Source organism: Eleginops maclovinus, chromosome 21 (assembly GCF_036324505.1).
Source record: "Eleginops maclovinus isolate JMC-PN-2008 ecotype Puerto Natales chromosome 21, JC_Emac_rtc_rv5, whole genome shotgun sequence".
Lineage (NCBI taxonomy): Eukaryota > Metazoa > Chordata > Actinopteri > Perciformes > Eleginopidae > Eleginops > Eleginops maclovinus.
Window position 1 is genome coordinate 6,716,455 of NC_086369.1, and position 10,608 is coordinate 6,727,062.

A 10,608-nucleotide genomic window follows, 5' to 3' on the forward strand; every position below is an offset into this window, starting at 1 on the left:
ACTATAATGGTGGCTAAAAATTATAGCAATAGATAGAATATGTTTTTACAACAAGCATGTAGAGTTTGACCGTACAGGAAATCTATATATCAGCATGTCACTTTCCTTTAATACTTTTTCCTTCACCATATGCCCCATGTGATACAAAACATAACAAAGTGAAAGTCTCCTGTAAAGCAACCAATAGTCATTAAACCCACAGCTCCCATCAGAGACCTAGCTTAAGAAATTGAAAAAATGAAAGCAGTTTTTCAAGATGCTGTAGTTAGCTCATATAAAAAGATTTCCCTCTCCAAATACATAGCACAGCTTCAAACTGAGTTTTGTATTACATTGCTGTATAGATGCTGAACAGCTTTTTATCAGACAATGTACAATACAAACTTTGCCCTTGAGACTGTTTAGAAAACGTCTTTTATTTCTGAACCACAGGAGCGTTGCACCAGTGAAAAGGACTAAGTGATCTCAATGTATGTTATTTTGAGTAAACATGTTCCCAGGTAAGATGTTCTTCTTGATATGAAGGTTATGTTAGTAACCAGCCATATGTTTGTAGTCCCATGAGCGGAGCAGATAACATGGATGGTTTTTGAGAAATGCTGTTGGAGAAATTGCTATTGTGAAGATTGATGATGTACCCATTTTTAAAGGGCAAACACTTTGCTAGAAAACACATGTTTTTTGCTATTTAGGGATAGATATAATGTTTTTTTTATAGACATGTTTTACATTAAAAGGACAGGAAATTAGGGCCACACTTTACAGCACTTTGGTCAACTGAAGTTGTTAAATATGCTATATAAATAAATAAAGATGGAGATTTTGAGAGTATCGAATCGGAAGTGTTAAGACATTTCAACGTTAAATCACAAATTCCAGTCTCATGGTGGCACCACAGCAAAAGTAAGAGGATCACTTAAGTGTTTGGGATACAACATCTGGGAACCATGAATGTCAGTAGTGCCTATCCATTCAGCAGATCCTAACTATTTCACACAAGAGGGAAAAGGTTGATCTGCTTGCGGAGCTAGACAAAAGGTCAGAGGAATCACTAATGTCATTAATCCTCTGGGGGTTTGTGAATGTCTGAAATTGAATGAAAATCAGGCCAATGGTTGCTTGGATATTCAGTCTGCATCAATGTAGAAGACCAATAACAAACCAGCATGCCCATCCATAGAAGATCCTTGCTGCCATCTTTGCTGCACAACCAAAATATAGGACGAAATTGCAAGTGATCAATTTATACATGCAAATAGTTTATTCATGCATTTATTCAATGCTTTTTTGGTGGGTTTAAGCATTTTACTGAAAACATGGCTTTACTGAGGATTCCGAGCCCATCAAAAAAACTGAAAGAAAAACGAATGTGCGTTGGATACTCCGCTACATTCTACATTAAGGACTTCCAACTGGGTATCTAAGAAAGTGAGAGTTGAGAGACAGAACAATGATACAGAGAATGGGGAGCACAAGGCAATTTAACTATGAACTCACCCTGAAAGAACCTTCAGTCTGTCAATCAGACGGCCCACCGCCTCCAGAGCCTCTGCTGGCAACATTGAAAGTGTAATGCTTAGTGTCCCCCTCTATTCCTGTAATGAGATCTCTGGGCAATCTCATTGAATTATTCTGATGGTTTTTTAGTAGTTTTGTGCCTCAGGCCCTGACACTCCTCACTGATAAAACCTGGCTATGAAAGAAAATAGGCTTAAGTGATGGATGAACAAATACAATTTTCAAATGGTCTTTTTACACACGATTGTGGGTGGCCCTCAATAATGACCTATCCAGTGGGGTTTCCCATATTAGGTGTAACCTTGCAATGCGTTCTGTTGAACCTTTCATTTATATATAGTAGTTTTCCATGGATTTATAAAAAAAAAAAATTTCTGTGATATTCTTCATCTCCTCTGCCAGGAGCTCGACCTTTGAACCGCCTAACTAGCATTCGTAATGAGTCTCTGAAGACCAGAGTGAAAGACATAAAAGTTAGTGTTGCTTGATAAACACTGAATAGCAGCCATCTGACGGCTTCCTCTGGATGCTTTTTTCAGGCTGAAAATTGTAAGGAGCTTCTAAAATGCAAATGAACAGAGGCTCACAAACAAACTTAATCAACAACTAATAACGCAGCTGTTTCAAAGACTGAATATGGGAGCAAGAAATAGGTTTTCGCCTTTTTAATTGGAGCAAATGAATGATTTAGTTGAGCATTAGCTGACTCAAGGCACTCATTGTGACTAATCTTTATCAAGCCATGCGCTGATGGATGTGGAAATGGTTGTATATGAATAAATAGATGGAATATATTGATGCTTCTTTAGAAATGGGGGATGCTTTTCCATGTACAGTCTTGGCATGTCTTCTAGTATATAATTCCATTTGATTTATGGCTGAAGCAATGTGCTGTTCCCCGGCTACATAAGGACCTCTGAGCTAATTGAATGAGCTGTGAATCATTATTTGCTTGCAAGGCCACAATGGTTTAACAGACGTCTCCCTGCTGTTATGGAAAACGTGTGATTGTAGCAGAACCACGAGCAAGACTGTGGACTTTTAGTTGTTTTGTTCTTACTCACACCCTTTCAAAGCTATTTACAGTATATGCCACAGTTGCGAGCACATTTATGGTCCCCACATGATCAACTCCTTTGATAAAACTCAGATTTGATGGAAATTGAAAGACAGTCAATACCTTCCAGTACAAGCTATACAATATTACAAATTGAATTGTTGAAAACTGTGAATTAAGTCAGTCACTGCTTTCTAGTACTTCTCTTTTAAGGAGAAATGCATGAATTGAAAACAAGGTATGGGCCTCATCACCGAACGGTCTGTACTTTAATTTAGTTTATACTGACCCTTACAATCACCGCAGTAAATACTGTATGTATGACCTAGTAAACATTCAAGATATACAAAGAAATAAGTTATTAACAGCTTGTGACACTCTAATTATAATCTTGACATCAATTATTTTATCTATTACTGAGTAATTACTTTTGGCTTGACATGTTGTATTACCCAGCAACTCTCTATTGATTGCCTTTCTATATGCTACCCTTTTTAAAAGTGAATGTGTGAGCAATTTCATTCACCTTCAACATCAGTCGCTCCATTTTCAACTACTTTAGATTTGGTTTCACTCAGAGAAACTTCAGAGGCACAAATCCGGTGTTTGATCATATGCAGCCAGCAACCATTTCTTTGGTGATAATGGGATTGGAGCATGGGATGAGACACATTCCTACAGAATACAGTTCATTCAAGGATAACTGAACTATAATATCTCAGCAATCACCGCTTACCTGCGATGCTGGAATTGATTAGGTGTTGTGAGGTTTGAGAACGGCGAACTTCATAAGAGGATTTAGACATTTTCATGCGGTTATCATTCGCTAACAAGCAAACTGGAGATTGTAATTGCTTTTCAAATTGCCTCTTTGAACAGTGGCTGACCCAATTAGTTTTGGGATTGTGTTTGTAACAGTATCAATGTCTAACTGTTGCGACTTATCTGTTTGAGTATTTCAAACTGTCATTGGCAGTCAATTACATCTGCATTTGTAACATGTCAGGCAGTATGATTAGTTAATTATGTTTGCATACTCTTTCTGTGACACCGCCAAGTGTCTCTCAGCTTATTCTCAAGCTCTCCAGTAACTGTTTGTACACACACTCTGGTTTTTTCCAGTGTTTAAAGTTTGCCTCTCGACACATTTTAGTACATGAACATACTGTGATTTTTGTTCCTAAAACATTCATTGATTTGTTTGATTATTTGGTAGTCCGCAAAAGTAAGCTCAGGGATCCAGAAATACTATTTCTAACCTCTATGCTAATGCTAACTCTCACTCTCTGTAATGTAATGGTTGATTTAAGGGCATGTACTTTACGTAAGGTCTCCTATTATGCTATATTTGAACAATATATTGTAGGGCAATATCTATACAAAACTTGTCTGTGAAGTGTCCCTCTCATCCCCCTCTATTTCAGCCCTGTTCCTGAAGTGCTGATTCTGTGACTGTCGCTTTAAATTTGAGCTGAGCTGAAGCTGGCCACGCCCCTTTGCAGCGTCATGCAGCTCTCTCTCCTCTGTGAAAGTTTTCTACCAGGAGAAGATACTCAGCTAAACGCTGCCGTGATTAAACCCATCTTATGTTCCAAACCACATCAAGCATTATTTCTGAAACCCTTCTCGGTGTTTACCACTAGAACACTGACAGTATATGTATTATGTATACAACAACTCTAAGTCCCTCCTTCAGACATCCTGCTGAACACACAGACACCCAGAGGTGCTGCGGAGGGGATTCAGCTCGCTACTGCAAGATAGGTTGGGACGTGTCACGTGGGCGGGAAGTTTCCAGGAGTTCAATATAGAGCTCCTGCGGTCACGTGACTTTTGGTTGGGAGCCACCATTTTGGCAGTCAACATGACCACCGGTGCCAGTGTTTTCTTACCGAGCGAGTATACTTCTCATTTTAATTCAAGTGAAATTCGGCTTTATAGTACAAAATTAGAGAGATTAAATATAAGCGACCCATATAATTCACCCGGTGTGCTTTTCAAGAGCATAACCTCCTGCTCTGAAGACGATGTACCCGACTTGCGCTACGCAGACATCCACAGCTATCTTGTAAGCTTTCCATCAGTGTACTCAGGAGACTCCCTCAGAGCGTACAAAAGCTTGGAGGCTTACAAATGGTGTCAGTCCGGCTTCGTAAACAACATTCAACTGTGGAGTCTTACATCCAAAAACTTCGGCATCATCACTGCAAGGGTAAGTATTAAATTATTCCAGTTTGATAGGCAGTGTCACGTTAGCATTGTTTGTTTATTAGCTTGGCTAGCTACGGAAGTGTCACGTTAGCATGTTTTTTAGCTTGGATAGCTACTGCAGTGCGAGAGATTATCACTCTTTCTCCCTACAAAATAAGAAGGAATATTTCAACACGGGTTTGTTTACCACTAGCTTGCTACAAGCTAACTTGCTAACTGGCTAGGCTGCGCCAGAGCCACACTTGTTGAGTTAAAAAGGGACATCACAGTGTCCGTTAGCTATAATAACTGGGTGCTACTTCTTAAATTAAACTAATTAAATTTAATTAAACTGACCAGAAACTTTTTGTAGCATTGTACTGTATTCCTTCACCCACCTGATATGAAGTGATCACTGCATAAGCGAAAGCCAACGGCCGGGGGGTCCCATCTTTCAGTCTTTTTCTGAAGGCTCCTGGCTCTTTTAATCGCTCCAATCCACTTCTCCCTCCTCTCCGCGTCTTTAGGAATGCGATAATACGATACACCTTTCTTTTTCCCACGCCTATTTGTGCAACCTGGTGCACAGCAGTTATCCACCATCCTTGACAGTCTGCCAGTGCCTGTCAATTTACTGCCGCGATGACTGCCAAAATGGCTGCCCCTGTCGTATCTCGTCACGTGACCAGCATATATGACATCATCTGCAGGAGCTCTATAAAGTCTGCCCACATTTCAGTTATGACGTCATGGATCAGCCCGTTTTTAGAGATGTGGGTAAGGAGGAAAAGAGAGAGGGTTTTATTTTCTGACACTTTGTGAGTCTCCTTACACACCGGGGACATATTTGTATATAAAAGACATCAAAAAGTGCATTTTGTATAATAGGGAACCTTTAAAGTAACTCTCAAGCAACACACTTTGCAATTCAGTATAATGAAAAGCAGACCAGGAAAAAAAGTAACACATATTTACATGTGGTAGGTCACTTTGAGGAGGAATATGGCAGCAGAACAGATCGTAAATGCAGGAGAGCAATACGAGATAATCTGTTCTTTGCCTATTCCTAATTATGTAAAATGTTCTTTGAGCTCATAATACAGAATATATTGTAATGAGAGTCTTATCTTCAACACATATGTAGACGACTGTGGCTCGGGAATAATTAGAGGGTCAAAGAGTCAATGGTTGGATCTTCATCCCATGCAGTCAAAATGACGAGTTGTCCTCGGGTAAGATACTTAACCTCACGTTTTCTTAGCTAAATTACATGTAAAAAAGAAAACAAAGATATTCAAATCATGTCCTACTTCACTAACAATAAATGCAATATATGCAGTGCACAGACAGATATCATTAGCACAGGTTTTGCTAATGTGGAATTTGAGAAAAAGAGCATATATTCAATTTATTAAGATCCATCCAAAGGTTGCGTAACCAATCCATATTGGTCATAATGAGGCATAAGCCTTTGGCCTTTATAATATGAAAGCTACATCGATACGCAAAATGACCAACATTATCATCGTCTCCCACTGTGGAAGCAATTATTTTAACAGTGGCAGGTAGTGTTAACTGATGAAGCAAAAGAGGCCTTAAAAAAATTAAACATATCCAGCATCAGCCATAAACAAATTTCTCACGTACCTTTCTAGAAGGCTTAGTTAGATACATTTGAATCCTCTGTATGCATTTGATTAAGACACACAGCTTTCATACACTCTAACATTAATATTTAAGCCGGGTTAAACAAATACATTCCCATGAGTCAAATAAAAACAATGTAAAGCCTGAGTGTTTGTGCATGTGTGTGTTTTGTGTGGTGTGTGTGTGTGTATTCCTTTGAGCGCCATTGTTTTCAAATAACTATTTAAAACCATCATTGCGCACAGCTGTGGGTTGTTGACATGTAAGTACTCCCTAGTAGTGTTTCAAATGTGTATAAATCCATGGCTGAAAATAGTCCCACACAATACTCCTGTTGCCGTAATGTTTGCTAAACTTGCCAGATGGTTTAAGGACATTACTCAGACTTTTAAAGCAATTTCGACTTCAATATTTATGAACCTCTTTCAAGCTGTTTGCTTTTATTGGGAACAAATAATCTTGCAATTAAATGCAACATTTTAAAAGATGGACTATTGCATTTCTGATTTTGGTCTTTTGTTCAGCTGTGTTATCCTACTATTTGTCTGAAATGGACAGAAATTAACTTGTCATTTAGGTAAATGTTCATTATTATCCTGCTACACTGCGTGGTGCCGTTGGAAAAATAACACAAACCTGGAAGTGTGGAGCCTGCCGCAACACTTGGGTGGCTCCATGCTTACTTATTGATACATCAACAGGAAACCAGACGACACATTGCCAGACACAGTTTCACTGACAACATGTGTCTAAGAGCTGCGGCGCAGAGACATGACTACCTAACGAGAAAACCTGGATCTGTTAACCACTGAGATGTTTTTTTACGATGAAACATGGGTACACCACATTGCAGGCAGAATTGTTTTTCTGAAAATGTGGAATTATCATTTATTTCGCAACACATAAAGATGTTTTCCAATGCCTTGTTTGGGGACAGATGAGACCTCAGACCACGAGGACGACAGTGGAAACAGCTGATCCCTTCAGAACCAGCTTGGAGCAGACCCAGATGAGACGCTCCAGTGTAATCAGGCCCTGGAGGTAATCTAGGAAGGACATTATCTGCTTCGCTGCTTCTCTGTAGCATCTGGACGCCTCTGCCACCTGCAGCGGAAGGCCTCACACCTCTCCACTGCCTCCTTTTCCCATTGTTTGTTTTCAGTCTAGCCTCAATTTGCTAAATATTAAATTTAAGCGTGTCAGATCTGGTCTAAAAAATCATGGCTCAATTTGGTTGGTTATTTTGGTACATTTTTTATATCCATCCTGAAAACCATGTATCATTGCTTGGATTACAAATACATTGTTTACAAGATCTTTTTGCTTGAAATTCTTAGGGGGATTTATCAGTGCCATTGTTCATTCAGACAGTGGGATTATGCAGAGTATTGCTGGCATGTATGTTTTACTTTAATATATTGCATATCTACAATAGGACTAAGTAACACATAACTGATCCAAAGATTATTCAATAACTAAAGCTTTTTAATGGAAAAATAAATAAAGATAGGTTCTTTAAACACCCCAACCTACATCAAGAAGACGGCATAATTTATGCAATATTAGAAGAGACAAAGTCTTGACAATCTGTCCCTTTCAAGGACCTGATTTGCAGTCAGTCTAACACAACTTTTCAAAGTTTATATTTTATGCAGAGTTGTTTCATCAATCTAGTGCCAAAGCATATTTTTTAATTTGTTAGTAAATCAGGCCACTGACAGCGAAGTTAAAGGCTATCGCTGATTAGCATAATTGGTCATGACAGTCGGGCAATCAATACTCCCTTTTAAATCAATCCTTGTTTGTCTGATGCTAATTTTAGATCACAGTTTCTAATCTGTTTTTGGAAATAACTGCACAAACGTAGTACTGAACAGTCGCCTCATAGCTTCTCGGTGCAGGGATTGTTATTATTTGAATATTTAGGTCTTGACCTTGAGCTTGATCAAGGCAACGATGTCAACAGCATCACTGACATTTGACATTTAACCTCCTATTGTGCACTGAGGACAGCAATTCTTTTAAATCATATTTTGAGGAACGTTTCGGTATTATTCATTATTATTTTGGTAGCCTTTACCGCACACCAAAATGTTTCGGCTTAACGATTTGTAATGCTTTCTTACTTTAGCGCCAGTCTTTACTTGAAGTAGGAAAAGCAAACTGCAAAAACATGAAAACTAAATAAACTTGGCTGTGGTATAAATTGACACAGCACACAAGACGAGCTGGCACAGGACAAAGAGAGCCGAGGACTATATACACAAGAGGGAATGGGACACAGGTGGCAACAATCAAGAGAGGGGCTGACTATCACACAGGCGGGAAAACACACAAAGGCAGGAAGGGCTTTGAAAGAGAAGGAAAGGTAAGTACAAAATAAAACAGGAGTGCAATGATAGGACAACACTTGACATGAGTAACTTTGACTCGACAAGTGAACAATGAGACTTGACTAAACATAAATCTAACTATAAACTAAAAATGAAAACATATAACATAAACCTGATGAACTAACTTAACATGACATACATACATGAACAAACAGGACTTTACAAGATGTGGCTCAATTTATGAACAAATAAGGAAATAACTTTAAATCAGTCACCGTGAACTATTAAGCTGCAAATGTCCACTTGGGGAACCCCAGTATTTGAAACTTCCGTGTTTGCTTCGTTTTACAACACCTGAATTAGCTGCTCGTTTGAAATGTACACATAAACATAAACCCCCTCAGTTCATTCAGTAGTCATTTGTATGCTGTATATTTACATCTTATCACATTACATCTATGATAAAGATGGATACAAGGATGCAAAAATATGTGCAGATTTATGAGACGTATGAGACTCTCAGCTTTTTTTCCACTCTTGCTTCTGCAGTACATCGTTGTGCTTTTGCAACAACAACGGTATGTACACAGACGAGCAGTCACTGTCAGATCCGAAATCTGTCAAAACAACAACCTTCAAAACAAGTCAGTCATATTTATGGATAACTTCGGAAAGAACAAACAGCCTTTATTGCTATTTCCTGCAATATTTATAGCCGGTGCAGGCTCGAGCTGTGAGTTCTGCAGTGCTTCCTGACAGATCCCTACTACTTCCACGTCTGTCAACACTTCAGAGTGTGAAAAGAGACTGCTGCTGTCATCTGCATCAATGCCAGCTGCTCTCCCGTGAGACCCCAATGCAAGCCTTTCACGCTAATAAAGATTTTCCGGGGGCATGATAAACTGAGGAGTGTATGTACAGTACGCGGGAAGATGCATGTGCACTCTTGAGCGAGAAAAAATCATTCCCCAAGATGACATTCAGACTGATCTTGCAGGGGATGCTGCTGTAATACACTGTGAAATTGATTCCATGAAGTGAATCATGATCTAATCTACCAAAACAAGGTGGCTTGTACAATGGATAAAACACCTAGACAGAAACACAAAATGTGCCGGCCTATTTCCGCTGTCGTTCCAAAGCCCTGTTTCAGATATCACAGAAACAAGTCTGAAAGAGTTCCATGCACTGTTTTTAAATTACAAAAATGTGACTGGGTTCTTTTCAGATATGAGATTATTACTCCAAGCTCTTTTGAAATGCAGACATCATTGCTCTTTCTTTCTTTATGAGTTGTTTATGCACCACAAATCTTCTAATAAATCAATAAAAATGTGTCTCTTGTTGTAATTACACCATGCTGTTCCTTTTCTGAATAGCACCACATGACTAAAGCTCGAATACTGAATGTCTACTAATAAAATGCCTCTAGATAATATCTGCCATTAGACACTCTCGATAGTTTGAGAAAACACAAGAGAAATCACTCAATTTTGAGGATTGTTTGAAAGACCAAATGTGATAAACAATCTTTTCAAAGTCTGGGCATTTGAAACTGCGTAACGTTCCTCACTGTTACTGAGACATGGCTGACCCAGCTGTCAGAAGGTGACGATGTTTGACTGATCGATGTTGGCTCTGCTGCCTGTCTTTATCCAGCTGATCTGTGGCCTAAAGTTTTTCATTTGTCATGTTGGGACAGTCGGATGTTGGCGGTGGGCTTGAACTCAGGTCAGTCATGTGGATCTACCCTCGAACCTGCCTACTGCCTAACCAAATTCTTTCCTTGTTGCTTTTTTAAAATTTTACAACCTGGATCTGCACTTTTATACTTCCTACCAGTTTCCACCATCATTCCAATGT